Source organism: Durio zibethinus, chromosome 14 (genome assembly GCF_047325235.1).
Source record: "Durio zibethinus cultivar Kanyao isolate XHJ-2024 chromosome 14, ASM4732523v1, whole genome shotgun sequence".
Taxonomy (NCBI): Eukaryota; Viridiplantae; Streptophyta; class Magnoliopsida; order Malvales; family Malvaceae; genus Durio; species Durio zibethinus.
The window spans coordinates 19,939,118-19,959,934 of NC_143175.1; the positions used below are offsets into that span (position 1 = coordinate 19,939,118).

At 33.2% G+C, this 20,817-nt stretch overlaps 1 pseudogene across 1 annotated transcript; it reads left to right on the top strand.

The window, feature by feature from the left end:
* The first annotated feature begins 1,744 nt into the window (after nucleotides 1–1,744).
* Nucleotides 1,745–19,254, top strand: LOC111293971 (kinesin-like protein KIN-UC; annotated as a pseudogene). Its single transcript, XR_016327663.1, has 21 exons — nucleotides 1,745–2,325; nucleotides 3,276–3,376; nucleotides 3,586–3,708; nucleotides 3,910–4,107; nucleotides 5,233–5,453; nucleotides 5,609–5,753; nucleotides 6,114–6,263; nucleotides 6,636–6,724; nucleotides 11,922–12,134; nucleotides 12,297–12,430; nucleotides 13,420–13,597; nucleotides 13,744–13,923; nucleotides 15,126–15,245; nucleotides 15,425–15,553; nucleotides 15,628–15,763; nucleotides 15,857–15,949; nucleotides 16,182–16,307; nucleotides 17,204–17,329; nucleotides 17,732–17,875; nucleotides 17,963–18,085; nucleotides 18,474–19,254. The product of XR_016327663.1 is annotated as a kinesin-like protein KIN-UC (transcript).
* Nucleotides 19,255–20,817: the final 1,563 nt, after the last annotated feature.

Sequence of the window (20,817 nt, forward strand, 5' to 3'; positions counted from 1 at the left end):
CGATGCCCTTTTTTCAAGCTGAAGCTCTGTTTTTCAGTTTGTCCAGCCTACATGTATTTGGCAGGTCACATTCCGCATGGGTCCCAGCTTTCAGGTTCTAGCCTCTAGGCCGACTCCCACTTTGGGCTGCCACCAAACCATATGTACCAGTTTCAAACAGAGGATTGGATCCAGGACATTCTGACAGTATTACCAAAAGAAAGAAAAATGTCCTGGTTGTGTCACGGGTCGAATGAGAAGCTAAGTTATAAATGATACATCAACGATAATAAGTTATTCGAAATAAAATTTAAATTTAAATTAATTATTATCGAATTAAATTTAATTTTAAATAATTTATTTAATTAAATGAGTTAAATTTATGTATTTTAAGATTTTATTTTAATAATTTTATAAATTTAATTAAAAATTTATATTTTAATATTTATTTATATTTTATTATTATATATATAAAAATTTAAATTTAAATATAAATAATTGAATTAATTTTTTATTTGATAAATAAATTTAATTAAATGAAATTAAATAACTTAATTTTTATTTCAAATTATGTTTTGATTTAAAAAATAAAACTCAAATTGAACTTGAGTATTTTATTATATTTATTTGATTTAATTCAATTATATTTTTATTTACAAGTAAAAAAAAGGAACACAAAAAATCTTGATTTCATCACGATTAATTATTGTATCATTGAAATTAGAATTACATTGATAAAAAAAAAATGCATTTGGTAAAGATAACATTATCGGTGAAATGTAAATAAAAAAAATCCATTAAAAATATTAATTTAAAAATATATTAATAAATTATTTTTGTGTATGTTTAGTCAACGTGGAAAAATCCAACGCAAACATCGATATGAGGTCCGACTTGGTCTAAAGAGCAAAAAGAATACATTTTTTTTTTTTATTTTCTTCTAGAAAATGCAACTACAAGTCGATAAAAGTTTAGTTTCATAATAAAAATGTTAACAACAGAATTTTTTTTTTGTTTTGCTTACTTTTGTACCGTGGTAAACGCTACAATATTATAACGACACGCTTTATTTATCAACAATTGATTTTAAATTTAATGTATTTTTAAAAATTTATCATAATTATATATAAAACTAGCGCTGCTTTCATTTTTGTTTCTTCATGATAAATTTGTTAGTTCACATGCGATGTTTAAATCATATAATAAGTTTTGATCTATATATATATATATATAAACTGAAATCTTATACTACGAATTTATTTAAAAACAAATTAAAAAATCAATATTTATTATGAAAAAAATATTTATTTAGATATAAATTAAATATTAATGATCTATTTGAGTATAAACTAAAAAGTAATGATTTTATTTCAATGAAAAATATAAAAAATTATTTAAATAAAATAATAAAATTCAGGAAGTTTTTAATAAATTTTTAATTAAATCAAATAAAAAAAGTAATACTAATTCTTATTCAAATCAATTAACTTTTTTTTAGTTTATATTTAATATTATAGTATATATATTTTATATATTGTTAATAAATTAAATAATAATAGTTTATTAATAAAATAAATTAGATAATAATATTTAAAAAAAATTAAAAAAATTTTAATTTTTATACATTTATTTTAAAAATTAATATTTACTTAATAATAAAATATTACCATCAATATATACACTAATTATAATATTCTTTCCAAAATGATTGAAAAAACAATGTAAAGGCAATTTTTTTTTTAAAGGGTAGCTCTTAAACTCAAGCCTTTTGAAATTCAAAAAGTAAAGAAATTAAAAAAGTAACAACAACGGTGACACACCTCTTTCGACAGAAAGTAGATTTCCTTAAAGCCATATGACTCTGCTGAGCTTCGCCGGCGGCCCCTATTCCATAGACGTTTTATCACGAGCAACAGAACAAACTACCCACTAACCTACAAAGCGAGAGGGAGCCCCCATTTCGTTCTCTGGTATCGCGCCGGCCTCAACTGCTTTCCAAACAAGGACTTCTCAAAAGCCAAAATGAAAAAAGCCATCTCTTTAAGAACAACCCTGTTTAGCTAAACCCCATTTTTTCTTGGAATTTATTCCCTTTTTTTTTTTTCACTCTGACAATGGCTACAACAAGTTCTGGTTTGTGACCAGCACAAAGGGCTGAAAGGCGAAGAATTACCCAGCAACAACAAAGTCTTAGCCATGGTGGGAATTCGTTAACGAGAAGTTTAAATAATGGGCAACAGTTTCTTCGCTCAAAGGACACCAAACCTCCTCCTCCTCCTTCTTCTTCTAGACGTTCAGTTACTCCAACTTCTCGTTTTCATTCTAGTGACTGTGATGATGACAATGGTTTTCTTCCCCTATCTCTTCTTTTGCTTCAGTTTTGCATATAAAGTTTTCGTTTTTTTTTTTGGTATTATTTTCTTGCTTCTGGATAAAGGTTTGTTTTTGCCTTGCTTAAAATGTGTTTATTCTTGAGTTTCAGATTAACTTTTGTGGAATGATAATAATGATTGTTTATTTATTTGCTGCTCTTATGCTTGTTTGCTCTCAATTTTGTCTCTTATAAGCATAGTTTCAGTGTCAAATCATAAAGCGGGGGGAAAATCGATGGGCTATTTCTCTTTTCCCTCTTGGCCTTCCTCATTTGTGAAAAAAAAAAAAAATTTTGAGAGGTAATATAAAAATGTGGGAACTATTTCGTATTTCTAGGATAAACAAATGCTGGAATGAAACCAGGCTAAAAACACGAGCTTTGGAAGTTAACTTGAATGTTTTCAACTCTATCATGTCTAAAATGTGGAATTGGAATATCAACAATTTTCTTCATCTTAATGATTATGCTTGTTGGTAGGAATTTTGTTTCATTTTAAGGAGAGATGTAGTTATGTCCAAACAATTATGAATTCAAGGGGTCTTTTGGGTTTAAAGTTTGCAATATCTTTTGGTTTTCAGTTTGTAAACTTTAATAAGGGAAAAAGAATGCTTTTAGTTTAAGATTTCATTAGCATTTGTCAGGAAAAAAAATCTTGAAAATGAAGTTCTCAGAATCCCTTTTAGTGGGATTTCGCCTTGGAATGATAGGGAGATATTGATTTTCATTTTTATAATGATACCCTTCGATGATTATTTGTTAAGCATGCTAAATTATTAGCAAAGAGGACTTCAAGATATGGGCTTTATAGAAAGAGTTCTTGCTTTGTTGAAGGAGTGAAACCTGCTATCTTTTTCTGGTTACTAGCTTTCATTTGATTAAAGTATCTTTTTGAAATTTCCTTGATTTTGAACTTGGTTCACAGATTCTGGAAGGGTGAGAGTTACTGTCAGACTTCGACCAAGAAATGCTGAGGATCTTCTTTCAGATTCTGATTTTGCTGACTGTGTTGAATTGCAGCCAGAGGTAATTTATAGGTCTATTACAAATTCATAAGGCTTTTTTCTTGGTGTTGTAAATTATCAAAGCATGCTTAATTCTGGTTCATAGAATGGTTTCATAGTTCTATCATAATTATCTTGTTTTTGCAATATTCTGGACTCCCCATGTTGGTCAACCACTGGAATCTTAGATTGATCTTTTTTTTTTATTATTTTTTTCCCAGAGCAACGTAGCTGAAGCAGTTAAGGTTGCGAAAAAACAACTAGAGTTCTGAATCTTACAAATTTGATGAAGTCTTCACAGAAACTGCCTCTCAGAAGCGTGTTTATGAAGTGGTTGCAAAACTTGTAGTTGAGGTGAGTGAGAAATGTCTTAAGGCAGCAGAGTTCTTTCTAACTTGTGGATTTGACTAGATACCAATCTTGAAAACTCAATGCATGTGACTTAATCCTCTTACTCATTTTCAGTTTATAATTGGTCATTTCCTCCTTCTGAGATTGTTTGGTTTCAAGTATGATTTGATAATTATTTTTGTTGATTTTAATATGGTTTTGCAGAGTGTATTGAGTGGTTATAATGGCACAGTTATGGCTTATGGTCAAACAGGCACTGGCAAAACTTTTACACTTGGCAGACTTGGTAAAGATGATGCATCTGAACGTGGTATTATGGTTAGTGCTCTAAAGGACAAAGTAAAGGACAAAGTGGCCAACATATCCATTGCTTCTGACACTGTGGAAGTGTCCTATTTGCAGGTAAGATTCATGTTGCATTCTTTGGTGTCTTGGGGCATGTTAATTTATAGGCACTTGTGTCATGGTTCTAAATTAAATTCGCTGTTGAGGTGTGTTTTCTTCCACAATAAATAGCCGTATATTAGAGTGAGATATATTTATTGTTGGATGCTTTATCTCCTTAATAGGCATGTTTCCGTTTGTTGTTTTGACTTTTGAGTTGAATTTTAGCGAGATGGAAGTTATGCAGAAGGAAAACAAAAAGATAATAGTGATATAGAGAGAAACATGATCTAGTCTACTAAGATTTGTGAATAGCCAAGAAGTAGCAAGCAACACTAATTAAGAGAAGACATAACCCTGTTCAGCTACCAGGCTTCAAAATCAAAGCCCTTAAAATGTGAATGAAAATGGATTACTAAGTTGATGGAATAAGAAACTTTGAACCCCATTTGGCTCTTAAAGTTCAATGCTAAGAACCCTAAAATTTTGTCAATTTCTGCCTGCATCATCTAAAAGATCTCAAAATCAACTGAAAACACAGTACATTCAAGTGCCTTGTGTTGACCCAAACAGCATGTAGTTGGTATATTGTGTTTGCAGGTTCATTGGTATCTACATCATAAAACAATTCACAATGCAGTAAAAATTTTGTGAAGTTTATAACAACTAAGCTCACAGGAAAGCTTGGAAATTCAAAAGAAGAACTAATTGGATGAAGGAACCCACCATGCCTTATTCTCCTTTATGGTGATATTAAATGGGCATATTTATGGTGTCAAAGCTTGTGGACAAATATGCTTCTTCTTTGGAGTTTTAGAGGATGGCACAGTAGATGAATATCATTTGTATCAAAAGCTTGTATCTGCATTATTCCTTTATTTTCCAGTTATCTTTTAGTATTCAATGATGGAAACACACACAGACCTCACTTTCATTTAGTAGTCAAACATGGATGTGTGTACTTTTGTAACTTGTAACCAAACTAAATGTTAACTCTAGACCATATATGTTGCCAGATTGTTAGTTTTTTCATGGGTGCCATCCTTAAACTATTATTTTATGTGCTCACTCCTGTTATACTGATAAATTTTTGGATGAATGATCACCCTTTTTAATTTTGTATTTTAATTTTTTTTAATCCAGTTGCATATGGAATCTATACAAGATTTGCTTGCACCAGAAAAGACAAATATCCCTATTAATGAGGACCCCAGACTGGGGAAGTGTCATTGCCTGGTGCTCTTACGGTTAAGATTCAAGATCTAGATCATTTTCTAGAGCTACTGCAAATTGGTGAGGCTAATCGTCATGCAGCTAATACAAAGTTAAATACAGAATCTTCACGTAGCCATGCCATTCTAATGGTAAGTTTGCATTAGAAGTTGGGATTCTCTTGATTAATGCTTGCCTTTAATTTTGCAGTGACTATTTTAACAATGTTTTTAATTTGAATAACAAAAAGAAGGAAAAAGAAGATTAAGAAAAGTATTAAAAGGCCCTGAACTCATTTATCTGTTAGGTTTCTATCTGGAGGTCTGTCCCTGAAAGAGTGGAAGATGATATTAGCTCTCAAGATAAGAAAACAGGAAAAAATATACCTGTGGTTAGGAAAAGCAAGTTGCTGATTATGGATCTTGTGGGTTCTGAAAGATTAGACAAATCTGGTTTGTCCTTGATGCTTGATATTTTTACACATAGATTAAATGCATACTCCAACACATCTTGCCTTTAACATCTATGTTTTATTTTGTACAATGTCTTATACTCAGTTTTTGTGTATGTTTTCTTACTAGACTAAAAGTTTTATATAACTGGTTTCGAATATCTCTTGTTTCACTTTTATGTTTTATTTTGTACAATGTCTTATACTCAGTTTTTGTGCATGTTTTCTTAGTAGACTAAAATTTTTATATAACTGGTTTCGAAATCTCTTGTTTCTTTGAGTGTTAAACAACTGAAAGTAGGAGCATTATTTTATCAAATCACCGTTCAAAAGCTTGCATAACCGTTTACCCATGTTGCAGGCAGTGAAGGCCTATTGCTTGAAGAGTCTAAGTTTATTAATCTCTGTCTAACTTCTCTGGGCAAATGCATAAATGCATTAGCTGAGAACAGTCCTCTTATACCAATGAGGGATTCTAAACTTACAAGATTGCTATGTGATTCTTTAGGAGGTTGGTATGGAACTCTTTACTTTATGGTCTGTCTTTTTGTTTCTCGTAATGCCTTTATCAAAACATGAAGTTTTTGGAACAGGACACTCAATCTGTGATGTGAATCATCTGTCACATTAGTATATAACTGTTTCTATAGTTTTCTCTAGTATTGCAATAGTTATAATATATATAGCTTTTCTTAATTAATATGTTTATACCTTGATATGTTCCTCTATATTCTAAATTACTTTTTTCAAAATGCTCAGCAAAAGGACACTTAAGTTTAAATTAAGTAAGCACATTCTGTATGCATTATTAGTCATTTTATCCTAATGTGGTTGTTGGTTTAATTTTCTAATATTCTTATGAGATTCATCTGTAAATGAATAGGCTCTGCTGGGGCTTCACTTATAATAACAATTGGGCCATCTTCATGACATCATGCAGAGACCACTAGCACAATTATGTTTGGGCAGAGGGTGAGTATATGAAGAATATTGCAATTTAAAAGTTGAGGAATTCTCTTGTCAAATACATGGAATATTATTGTCTAATTATCGACAAACCTCTCTTCCCCCCTCTTTCCTTTTTTTTTTGCTATGGCATTTTAGCTTTTCTTGTAAGTTGATACATGTGACATACATTCTGGATTTTTCAATCTTAGAATTCTTCCTGGTTTTGTAGATTTCCACTCAGCTGTAAATAGTTGGAGTAGGCTTTTTTGAGCCGGATACTGTTTTCTTCTTTTTAATTGAATTGAAAAGGCATTGCATTGATTTATACAACAAAAATGAAATAAATTGGTTATAGTTGGAGGAAGATGTTGCAGTAGGTCTTATGAGTAAGTCATCTTCATGCATTAACTGAATTGTGGAAGGATATAGCTTCTGAGGGTTTATACCTGCTCCTTTGAGCTAACTAAGAATAATGTTCATGTGGAAAAACTAAGAAATAAAATTGTGTGGAAAACTAAGAGTAAAACTTAATGTATATTGAAAAACTGCTTATTAAGAATTATACAATCACCTTAGATTTATATACAACTAACTGGTGGGTAAACTAGGAAATTAAATCTTCCTAAAACTGATCTTATAATTGAGGGATTGTCTATCCTAATTTTCTGTCTTTAATTCTAGAGATACAAATATAAATATACAGATTACAAGATTACAACCAATTGTAAATTAGTGTTTTTCCACACTCCCCCTTAAGTTGGTAAATAAGTGTTTTCCATTCCCAACTTGGAAATAATTTCTTGAAATGTTGCATTGTTGAGATCTTTAGTCAATACATCTGCAAATTGACCCTTGGTTGATATATATGGTGTACAAATCAACCCACTATCTAGTTTCTCCTTTATGAAGTGCTGGTCTACTTCAATGTGTTTTGTTCTATCATGTTGCACAGGATTTTGTGCAATGCTTATTGCAGACTTGTTATCAGAGTAGAGTCTCATTCGTCCATCCCACTTGATCTTCAAGTCTTCTAGGATAATCTTTAACCATAGTAGTTCACAAATTCCTTAAGCCATTACTCTGAACTCTACTTTAGCAGTTGATCTTGCCACCACATTCTATTTTTTACTCCTCCAAGTCACAAGATTACCACTTAGGAAAGTGCAGTAGCTTGAGATGGATCTTCTATCAATTACTGAACTTGCATAATTTGCATCTGTATATGCTTCTAGAATCAGCCCAAATTTCTTTTGAATAAGATACCTTTCCTAGGATCGGCCTTCAAATAGTGTGATACATGGTAAATAGCCTGTAGGTGCACTTCTTTAGGACTATGCATAAATTGATTTATCACACTCATAACATATGCTATATTAAGTCTAGTATGTGAGAGATAAATGAGTCTTTCAACTAATCTTTGGTATATCTCTCTATCTATTGCAGCATTTTCATTAGCCTCTCTAAGTTTATGATTAGGATTTGTGGGGTTTTTGTAGGTTTACTTGCGAGCTTCCTAGTTTCCTTCAAAAGATCCATCACATATTTCTGTTGTGAGATGAAAATACCATGCCGTGAGTGAGTTACTTCAATTTCTAGTAAGTATTTAATCTCCCTAGCTCTTTTATTTTAAATACTCTAGCCAAACATTATTTTAAAGATTCTCTCTCTTTTTCATCATCTCCGGTTACAATTATATTGTCAATATACACTAATAGAACCGTGACTCTCCCTAAATCCAAGTGCTTGATAAACAATGTGTGATCTCTTTGACTCTGCTTATATCCCATTGCTAGCATTACTTTGGCAAATCTCCCGAACCAAGCCCAGGAGATTGTTTAAGGCCATATAAAGCCTTTTTTAGCTTGCATACTTTGTTTGCTTCTAGATGACGTCCAAATCCTAGTGGAACCTTCATATATATATCTTTTTCCAAATCACCATGTAGAAAAACATTTTTTACATCAAATTGTTGACGCTGCCAATTGTAATTTGCAGCCAAAGATAACAAAATCCTAACTGTATTTATTTTGTCAACTGGAGCAAAAATTTCCTGATAATCCACTCCATAAGTTTGAGTGTAGCCCTTAGCCACCAACCTTTTAATGGTACCATCCACTTTGTATTTTACAGTGAAAACCCATTTACATTCAACTAGATTTTTTCCTTTAGGCAACTCTACCAGTTCCCATGTCTTATTTTTCTCTAAGGCCTCCATTTCTATTTTCATGACTTGCTTCCATTTTTCGTTGGATGATGCCTAGGATAATGTAGTTAGAATAGAAATAGCGTTTAGACTCATAAGGAAATTTTTGTGGGATGGTGAGAATTTTTCAAATGACACAAAATTAGAGATTGGGTATAGTGGATGCTTAGTACATTCTTTGGTTCCTTTCCTAATGGCAATAAGCAGAGTATAATCACTAGTTATAGTTTTAGAAGAGTCATGCTCATTTTGAGAAATAAAGTCAGAGACTATAGTTACCTTATTTTCAGAGTTAGGATTAGGTTCTTGGACTTATATCGGTTCAAGATTTGGAACTTTCCTTCTTGAGTACATCTGTAATTCCTTCATTGAATCAAGAACAATATTATCTTTTGTCACATCTTCTATGTTTAGAATGAGTTCATATTCAAATTTAGTGTTTGACTTGGATTTAGAAGAAACATGTTTAGACTCAGAAGAATTAGTGGGTGAAAATGTTGAAGAAAAGGACACATCAAGCAAAAAGAAGTTTTTATCCTTATCTTCCATAAATGAAGTCTCCCCCTGAAGATAAGGTTAAGTAAAAAATGGTTTACTTTCTTCAAAAGTGATATTTGCAGACATACAGAATTTTTTGGTAGGAGGATGATAGCACTTATACCTTTTATGAGTTGATGAATATCCCATAACAATGCACTTAACTGCTCTAGGATCCAACTTCCCCCTATTATGACTATGAATATGAACAAATGATGTACAATCAAATATTCTAGGTGTGAGGTTGTTTATGGTATTAAAGTTGGGATAGAATTGTGAGAGTAGTTCCATAGGAGTTTTAAATCCCAAAACCTTTGAAGGTAACCTATTTATAATGCGTGTAGCAATGAGAACAGCTTCCCCTCAGTAGAATTTGGGTACGTTTGCTTGAAAAAGTAAAGCTCAGATTGTGGCTAGTAAATGGTTGTTTTTCCTCTTTGCCACTCTCTTTTGTTGTGAAGTATTAACACAAGATACTTATGGATGATCCCTTCTTTTTGGAAATAGTCTCTTGCATTATTAGACCTAAATCTCTTGATTTTCACTCCGAATCGATTTTGGATCATGTTTTGGAAGCTTAAAAATATACTATTCACATTTGATTTGAATTTAAGTAAAAATATCCAAGAGACCTTGGTACAGTCATTTATGAAAGAAACAAACCACCTTGCACTAGAAATATTAGGAATTGTAAAGGGACTCCATATGTCACTATGAATCGAGTAAAAAAGAGTAGAACTTCTTTTATTGCTAATTAGAAAAGACACACGTCTATGCTTTGCAAGTTCACAAATATCACAATGAAAATTTTCGACATTTAATCCTTTGAACAAAGAAGGCAATATGTTTTTCAAAGTTCCAAAAGAAGGATATCCAAGGCGAAAATGATAAAGCCAGATTGTCTTTATTGAGAGATTTTTCAGAAAGAAATGACAAAGGTAAACTATTTTTTATATTGCTTGTGTTGTTTGATGTCTCAAGATAGTATAGTCCATCCTTCTCCTTAGCAAGTCCAATCTTTTTTCTTGAACTCTGGTCTTGAAATTCATAATAGGAGGGCTAAAAAGCCACTTTGCAATTCATATCTTTAGTAAGTTTTTGTATAGATATCAGATTAGTAGACAATTTGGGAAGATGAACATTTTTAAGAACAAGTGAGGGATTAATTTGAACATCCCCTAATCCTACCACTATAGTAAGTGAACCATCTGCAATAATAATTTTGTGATTACTAGGACATAGTGTATATGTATTAAACTTCTATGAGGAATGTATCATGTGGTCTGTGGCTCTTGAGTCAATGACTTAAGAATTTGTAATAAGCTTAATCGAGATATTTAATCTATGAGAACCAGAAGCTTTACCTGAACTAGAGACCTTACCTAAAGAACATACTTCAGTAGGCTTTTCAAAAGTTTTCAATAGGCTTCTTAGTTTCTTAATCTCTTCTTTGTCCAGCTCTCTTTGTTCCTAAGACTTCCGCAAACTCCGATAGTTTTACTAGTTGTCATTTCCTCAAATCGGGTAGTTGTGGCAGATTCTGCTATTAATAGCATGGTTATCTTTGTCAGGACTGAAATGAGTCTTGATAGTAAAGGTTTAACCAGAGACAATTGTAGGCAATGAAGGCCAAAGAAGGAAAAAATAAGATTGAAATATTTAACAAGATTTGGCTATGAAGGCCTGAAATAGAATTCAGCAATGAAGGCTGAAAAAATTTTCTTCCAAAGAAGAGCCCAAAGCGCTAATACCATGTGGAAAAACTAAGAAGTAAAATTGTGTGGAAAATTTAAGAGTAAAACTGAATTTATATTGAAAAACTGCTTATTAAGAATTATACAAGCACCTTAGGTTTATATACAACTAACCAGTGGGTAAACTAGGAAAATAAACCTTCCTAAAACTGATCCTATAATTGAGGGATTGTCTATCCTAATTTTTTGTCCTTAATTCTAGGGATACGAATACTTAATTCTAGGGATACAAATATAAATATACAGATTATAAGATTACAACCAGCTGTAAATAAGTGTTTTCCCACGGTTCATCAACTGTGATAGGCATCAACTGTGACAGGATTTTAGTGAGAATCCCCTATAGCAGCTTATTAAGTGTGGAAATATTCTAACAGGCACACAAATCGAGCTGTCCTGCTACTTATGGTCAGATAGGTATCAGTTCCCTACTTTTTGGAGCCAACCAAAGCTTATGCTGTATGACTAAACATTAGTAAAATGAAAAGCTAGGGTGTGTCAAAGCTGAGGTGGGATTCTTTATTTTAGAAATGTCCTACATTGCTCTTTAATATGTATATATGTTGTATGTACCACGTGCATCCATGTGTGCATGCATATATGTGTCTGAATTTATGTATCTGTTCTGCATTATAGCAAAATGCTTGTATCAATGTTTATGAACAAATGCAATCTGTTTATATTATATTATCTTTTCATGAGGCAGCTTAATATCTTGTTTTTGCAGGCAATGAAAATTGTAAATGTGGTAAAGTTTAAAGAAGAGTTTGATTATGAAAGTTTATGCCGGAAGCTTGAGACTCAAGTACACCATGTTACTGCAGACATTGATAGGCAACAGAAGTTGAGGGAGAGGGACAAATATGATTTGGAAAAACAACTGCATGAATGTCAAGATTCTTTTTATGAGACAAGAAAGAATCTAGTCACAAGGTCTGAGGTAGTTTGCTCTCCTATTTTGTTTTCTAATTATAATTAATACTTAGAAAATTTTTTCCTTTTTTTTTTTTTTTCTAACATTTTATCTTTTAAAATAACATTAATATCCTGTCCTGTTTGAATCTGATATTCAAATTTTCTATCATATGATATTCCTTTGCAGGTTTTAGAGAAGGAAAATTCTCACTTGGAATTGGATATGAAAGGCATTTTAGCTGAATTAAACTGCCAGAAAGATCACAACTCTTCGATGCAAGATAAAATTGCAGCTCTAGAAATGAGTTAAAGCAGCGCAAGGTAATTCTGTTTGATAAAAATTTGCTGTGGCTGTTTTTCTATTTATTTTTAGGTTATATGATCCATGCAAGTCTCTGGGGTGTTTGGTTAATAAACTAAAAGTTTTCTTGCTGACAGCATTCCGTTGTGTCTCTTTTTAGTCTATAAAAGCTTTTCTCATAATGTTTTGGTCTTTAGGAGTACCCTAAATTCAACTTTGTACCAAGAATCTTCATCTGTGGTGGGTGCAAACAGATTTGATTTAGGAATGAATCATAATTATACTGAAATTTTGTCCCATATTTCTTAATTCATCAGTGTTCCTAACTTTGATATTTAATTTTTCTTGTGGAACATTAAGAAATTATAGGAACCTTTTGTGCATGTGTTGAACTTAAAAAAAAAAAATTAAAATCTTGGAACTTAGGTTTCATAGTATCTCTTTCATGTTAAATCAAATGCTTTGTGGAAAAAGATATAAAGAATAAGGGAAAAAACCTTGTCTTACTTTTCTTAATGATAGCAAGGTCAAGGTTATCAAAAAGGCCAAAGTAAGGGGCTGATGCCACTGAAAGGTTCAAATCTATTCCATTTGGACTATAGGTATGATTCAATTTATCATGTTGGTGAACATAATTATGAGCATAGAAAATTACACCTGAATTTATGATTATGACTTTGAAATACTTTATGCAATGGCTTCAGTCTTGGAGGGCTCTGGTTGACAGGATGCTCAAACTTTTTAAATGGATAAAACTTTCACTCTATGTTAGTTCTAAGGATGCAACTGCACAATTTGGCAAAATATACTCACAAAAGCTTTACTATATAATTTTAGAATCTTATTCTTTTGCATTAGTTTAGACTTAAACCGTATAGGTTGTGTATGTAACTCTGCAGTCCATATACACCCCAACCCCCAACTTGTCCTCTCTACATGAGTATTTATGCTGTTTTTTTAATTATCCTAAAAACAAGAGTAATTATGCTGTTCTTTTGATTGTTAGTAGCAACAACAGCTTGAAAATTCAACATATCAGAAAGTACTGTTTGATACCACTGAGATGTACGAGAAAGATAGCTGAGTTGGTCAAGCAAATAGAAGTTGAGCGTGCCCAGTCTGAAAGTGCTGAAGAACAGCCAGATGCAATGAAAAAGCTATCAGATGACCATCAAAAACTAATTCAGGTTGGTAGTTTGTCCTCTGATTATTGGAAAAGGTCCCTGGTCCTCACATCTGTGTTAACCATTATTATTATTTTTTCACTGATTCCTTGAGTTTTGTTTTGTAAGATTATATGTGAAGCCTAATTGTATATTCGTATTGCTAATAGCAACATGAGATGGAGAATTCTAAATATCAGAAGGATCTTGCTGAAATAACTCGGATGTATGAAAAGAAAATAATGGAGTTAACTAATGAATTAGAAGATGAGCACACCAGGTTTGAAGCTGCACAAGAACAACTGGATTTGACAAACAATCTTCTAACATATTATCAAAACTCAATGCAGGTTAAGCTCCTCCCACAAATTTTGATATGTAAAATGTGAGATCTTTTTTTTTTTTTTGCCTTAAATAGCTCCTTACTTCTAATTGCTATAAGATAAATATTTCTATTTTTTCTTTCCCTTCCTGGCCCTATTTATGTTTTATTTTATTGTCATTTTTTTAACAATTATTTTAGTCAATCTGATTTTCCATAAGAATTGCAGGAGCCCACAGTGCTTTTGATAGGAACCGGAGAGTTGAGTGTTTGATTGATGCTACATAGAAATAGATAACTTTTATCTTGGTAAAATTGATTCCTATAGAACTTATGGGCATGATTGCTTCCTCTTTCATTCAGACTCAGAAAAAAATTTGGGAGCATGTCCGTTGAATGGGGAATTAGTAAAGAGGATATTCTATTGATTTTTCATGGAAATGAGCCTTTTCCCTACAATATCTTCTGGAAAATAATTTAAAAAATTTTCCTAACTGTTAGGCAGGTCCAATCAGATGTGGTGGCCTTGTAACATGCAAATGGCTGCATAAGTTGTATTTCCTGATGAATTTGATGTCTCCAGAATAGTTATAAATATATTTAGGAAAATTGAGGCATCTGAACTTTTGGACGTATATGGTTATAAGGATCTGTGTTTCTAAATATATGAAATTTCAAAGAAGACTTGCTAGCAGTTTTATTTTTCATTTGCTCCCATTCTGAAATCTTCAATCTATATGGCATGGCTTATCTTTCATCCCTACTTTAGAACACTCTTCAATCAGAGGCCCCATGTCTAGAGCTGAAAGTTTTCTTTAATCATTAGGATGTAATATGATAGAGCATGGTTGAAAACGCATGATGTGAAGCTACAAGAGCTAACTCTGTCAAATATTATATATGTTCCTAATTTGGCCAGCCATTTTTTACCCAAAACGTCAGTAGTTTCTGTTTGTATTAGACAGCATAGATTCACTAACAATTTGTTTTTAGACCTGTGAGAGAGTCAGAGGCTTCATTCCATTGTTAATTGTATGAATTTATCTCATTGTCTTCATTGCATGTTTGTAGTACTAATAGCAGTCTAGTCGTTTTGAGCAGTTAAACATTCCTGAAATGCCTTTTCCTTCCATTATTCTGCTGCAGCTAATTTGCTGGATTTGTTGGAAGTGATTCACTTACTCTCTATACTCTTCTATGCACTATTCTCTTAATTTGTTGTGAAATCAGGGGGAGGAAGAAATCAGTGTCCTGAGATTGAAGTTACAAGAAATTTCTCAGCTTCATGAATCTACTGTAAATGAACTACAATCCCTGAAAGCAGAATTTAAAGATCAGATTCAAGAGAAGGTATGATTGGTGTGCATGCATGTGTATTTATGCACATGCCCACACACATAACTTTTAGTTCAAGTTTGTTTGGACTGCAGGCATCCAGTAGTTCCGAAATAAAGGAACCGTCAATGTTGGTTGCTACCTGACGTTTTACCCCTGATGCTTTTCCCCCCAATTAAATTGGTATTGTATAGGAAACAATTAGCGAACAGCTTTAAGCTGTGCAAGAAAAACTGTCAGTTGAAGAGAAGCTGAGGAAGATTATTGAACATGAACTGGTAAAGCTTAAAAAAAGTGCACCTGATGGTGATAAAGATTTTGAGGTAAGTTGTTTGTACTTTTTCTGCATCACATACATTCTTATTGCTTTAGGGTTTTATGCTATCAAGTTTCACAGGATAAGAAATCATATATGAAGGGAAATGTCAGAGGAACTTCAGTGTTTGGGGCCTCAGAGAGTCTCAATAAGTCAGGCCCTTTAAGGGAAACACAATCTGCTCGGAGCGCTACAATTGCAAAGATATGTGAAGAAGGCAAGACTTCTGTAACAAAACCATATATTATTAAAATATTTCTCTTAATGGACGAGCAATCTTGATTTACATTTTTTTGGTTCTTAAATTCAGTCAGACTTCAAAAGATAATACAGTTGTTAACTTCTGAAGACTCAGACATGCAACTCCATGCTGCGAAATTGATAGCCAATCTCGCTGCTGAAGGTGGAGTACAATATGCCTTCTGATTGGATATGAATAAATTGTTGCATTCTTTTCCACCATGTTTGGACAATCTTATGATGAAATTTTGTGTTTTTGGATTGATTTTACTGCACAGCTATTTCCCTATCTCTTTTTCCATGTTTATATGCTTTGTTCCTTCTTTGCTTTGAAAGTTTACATCATCTCTCTCTGGTTCAACAATTGGTATTGATTAAAGGTTTATATTCCACAGATGTTAACCAGGAGAAGATTGTGGAGGGAGGCGGTTTAGATGCTCTGCTTACAATGTTGAGATCATCTCAAAATGCTACAATTCTTAGAGTGGTTTCTGGGGCCATTGCCAATTTGGCAATGAATGGTATCTGACTTTCAATCTTCCCTTGGCATGCTATGCACTTTGAATCTGGTTAATGGTTATCTATGATGGATTCAATCTCCTTTCCTTTTTCCAAAAATGTTCCATGTATCTTTTTTTTTTTTTACTTTTACAAAATTGTAACACATTGTCATATGAAGAATTAGCACACATACATATCTAGTCCATGCAAACCTGTTCATCATCGTGATTTCTTCTCTTGCTAATGGATCATAATGTTGGAGTTATGTCAGCAAAATATTTTACTCTCTCATATGTTGTGAGCTGAGCATCACCACTTTCGTTCCTGGAAATATCTTTACAAGAAACTGTCATGATAATCTGGTATATCCTGATTCCTTCATGGCTGAACAAAATTTTGTATTAGTAGGTAAAAACATTTAGCAAAAAAGAAAAAGAAAACTAGTAAGTTGCATTTGGTAATTCTCCTGAAATACTGGTCCTCAATTGTTTTCGTGTTTGAATCTGGATTTATGATTTCTGATTGACTTGAGCTCCCATTATGAGATTAAGTTAAACAAATGCTGGGTATAAATTTTTATTTCTTAGAAAATGGAATTAACTTGCTTTAGCATGCATTCTGATGATTGGAATATGTCAATATTGTTGGAATGTGAGGTTTATGAAAACGATTATATCATATTTGAATATGCAAATAAATATAGTTTTTTTACTCCAAATTTACAGTTGCTGAGAGAAATTCTGAACATATTATCATTGATGCATTGTCTCCATGTTGAAATGTTTTAAACTACTTACTTAAATGGAAATGCTAAGAAAACACTTTTAGCATGTGTCATTTAATCAATAACAACCTTTAACTCCTCCATAATGTATCAGAGACTTACTAGATTAATTTATTTTCAAAACATTCTCAGAGATGAATCAAGGCCTAATAATGAGCAGAAGAGGTGCTCAGTTACTAGCAAAGATAGCTTCCAAAACAGACGATCTGCAAACTCTTAGAATGGTAGCTGGTGCACTTGCCAATTTATGTGGAAATGGTAAGCCTTTCTCCTTTTTCTGGTGCACCGGTGCTATATATATATATATATATATATTTTTTTTTGGAGGGGGGGTGGGCAGGTTTATCGCTATTGTTGGAAAGTTAATGTGCCTAGCTGTTACAAAGGTTTGAATGTTTGACCTTTGCCTAGAGCCAAGGCTTTAACTGGTTGGTGGGTACCACCTGGGTTAGGATCCATTTGTTCAAACTGTAGTTCAACTGTGGAGTCCATTTGCTTCAATCCTGAAATGCTTTTATTTTTTAAGCATTAGTAACTGGTTCGTGACTTATGTTTCATTATATGCCTGATATCCAAATTAAGAAAACAGATCTTATTGAAAAGGGAAGTGAATCATCAGTTGTATTTATGTTCAATTTGGATGTTTTTATAGTTCAACAGAAAAATTACACACAATGCTAAAAGAAGACAGAGCCATCCAGGCATTGTTGGGAATGGTTAGATCAGGGAATAGTGATGTGGTTGTACAGGTTGCTAGAGGAATGGCTCAATTTGCTAAATGCGAATCGTGAGCAATTGTTCAAGGTTCATCCATGTCCTTGTATGAAGTAGATATTCTATGTAGGTCATCTTTTCTCTTCACAATTCTAATGAACTTTGGTTGCACTGCAGGACATCGCAAAGGCCGTTTACTTCTAATGGAAGATGGTGCACTTGAATGATTGGTTGCCAACACCACATCAGCTTCAATCAGACGTCACGCTGAGCTGGCCCTTTGTCATTTAGCACAAAATGGTAAACAAAGTTCTAGGATTGAGAATTCTATACATGGCAACATTTTGAATCTCATATACTTTAGAATTCTATACGATACTCTTTCTTTTGTGACCTCTGATGTGCCCTTTGTTTTCCCTTTGTGTGTGCATTTGTGGAATGCTGGGTTTTGGTAAATATCTAACATGAAACGACCAAATATGACATCTGCTAAAGAACATGTACTTACTAAAATCCGACTCCATTAGTTATGCTGCTGGTAATCATCTGTAACCCACTATGCCTGGTAGACTTTCAAAGTCAAGCCATTATAATTCTTGGATTATAAACTCAACATTTGGCCAAGTTTTCCATAGTTGACACAAGTATCAGTTACTTTTAATACAACTTAAGCTGCTGCCTCTTGCAGAGGACAATGCCAAGGATTTTACATCAAGTGGAGGATTGCAAGAGCTTCAATGGATATCAATGGAATCCAGCAGAGAGGATATCCACAATTTGGCAAAGAAGATGCTGAAATCAAACACAATGTTTCAGTGTGAGATGCATTCGGGATGGCAGTAAGATTGTAGGGTATGAAGCCTTAGGATTTAGTTTGCATCTGCAACATAATTAGTGCAAAGCAGGTTTCAGTTTCTGCATAAAGTTACATCTTGTAAATCATAGGTAAGCACACAACTGACAACCAGATAGGGTAATGTCACACAATTATTTTTCTCTCGATTCCATTTATAAGAAGGCAGCTTGTGGTGGAGGAATGGGTCTGGAGTGGTGGAAAGGAGTGTATACTAAAAGTTGGGATTGCCACTGAGCTTTTGACGGCATATAATTGATCCATTTCTGTTGATATAGTGAAATATTTATGTGTAAACTTGTGTATGGCTTGATTATGAACAATTAGGGTTCATCAGTTATTTATCCTTTTCAATGTCAAGATCTTTACAGTTGACAGCTGAAGAATTGAGATAATTTTATTAATGGTAGTTTTCCTTAGAATTAAGATATTAGGTCAATGGGCATGACCCAGATGTGAAACTCAAACAATGCCAAAACCTTGATGGCAATTGCAATTCTCAGTTGATACTGTTAAAAGGAGCTGAATGGGAAGACATGACAATGTAACCTCACTAGCTTGTGTTGGACCATGAATATAGCCATCTTCTAATGCATTTGGATATTTCTCTCTTTTTCTTTTCTTTTTTTTTTTTCATTTATCTTTCATAGTTCCCACAAAGCTAAAAATGAACTACTCATGTTCATGTAAAATCCATTGAAATATAACAAAAGAACTCCAATCCATCAAGCCAGCTATAATCTGTCTCCTTTCATAGACTCATCTTCTGGTTTTGCCTGCTTGACATCACTAGCGCCTTCTACTTCATTCACAGTAAAATTCTTTCCATCACTTGTCCATGGAGCTTCACAAGGAACAGGAAACTCAATATTCGTCCTAGTTGTTTCACCTCCACCACCCACATTTTTGTTACAAATTTCGGAGTTGCTTGATGCAACAGTCATGGAGTCAGAACCAGCACAAGTAGTGGTAGTAGTAGCCCCCCAAAAAAGCGTGTAAAACTGAAGAAATTGCAACCGAGTTAGAATCCAAATCATGAAGCACATTCAAGATCTCTTTTTCACCATATATCGCCCTGGCAGCTTCATCATAAGCCATGGTAAAAGATCGACCATCCCAAGCAACGTTCTCGTCAGTACAGAACAAAATCAACAATTATGGGCTTTCACAGAATAATATGTCGCAGCTAAAGTAGCTTAAGGAAATTAGCGCCAGGGAGCCAAGGCAAATCAATGATAAAACCTGTCTCCGTTGTCGTTGAAAAAGACATAGCTCAAAACAGCAGCGTGAGAATAAATGTAAAACTTGACAATCGACATTCCATGCATTTAACAGTTAATTGATATCTTAAGCTTTTTCATCATTCATGCTCATATTCTCCTTGAAACCGGTCTAACCTCTAATTGAATGCCGTAAACTCGTACTTTCAAAACTACAGAATTACTGGACAAGCAAGCAAACCCCAAAGCCTACATATATCATCAATATTTCATCTTTCACTCAACGACCAAATGTATGATCAACCTTGCTAAGCTTAATTAAGACATAATAAAGGAATGTAACCATTCAAAGACTGTAGACTTGGTATTCCTTGTTTACGAAATTCTAGGATACAAGACGCAAGGTATAATGTATGAGTATATAAACAGGTTAAATACAAAAATCAGATCACGTGAGTGGCTTACCAAATAAATCTATTCAAAATTTCATGCATAAAAGCGGTAACTTCAGACTTCTGGCCCCCAAAAAAAAAGTGGTAAGAGACAAAACAATTAGAAAAGGAAATCAAAGACAAAACTTAAAAGAAATTATTTCAGTACAAAGAACACAAGAACTGAACCTGGCTACAAAATACTACAGTGAGGTTCCCATTGTCGTCCTTTATTAGTCCCATTTTTCATATTGTTTTATGAGCCCGCTCATTGATGCAGCCACTTGTTCCAGAGTGGATCAGTTGCCAAAGTTGCATCAGTAGATTTGAAAACATAACGTAAAACCCTGCATGAAAGATGCAATTCAAATGATAATTTCATCTGTCAGAAAATTTACGACAACAATTAAATAGGTCAATCCGAATATTGCAGAATCATTTAGAAGAGAATAAAACCAAATGAACCAGCAGATGGTGTTGGTAGCCTGCTAACTTCTAATGTTATGGACCATGCCAGACAAAAAAATG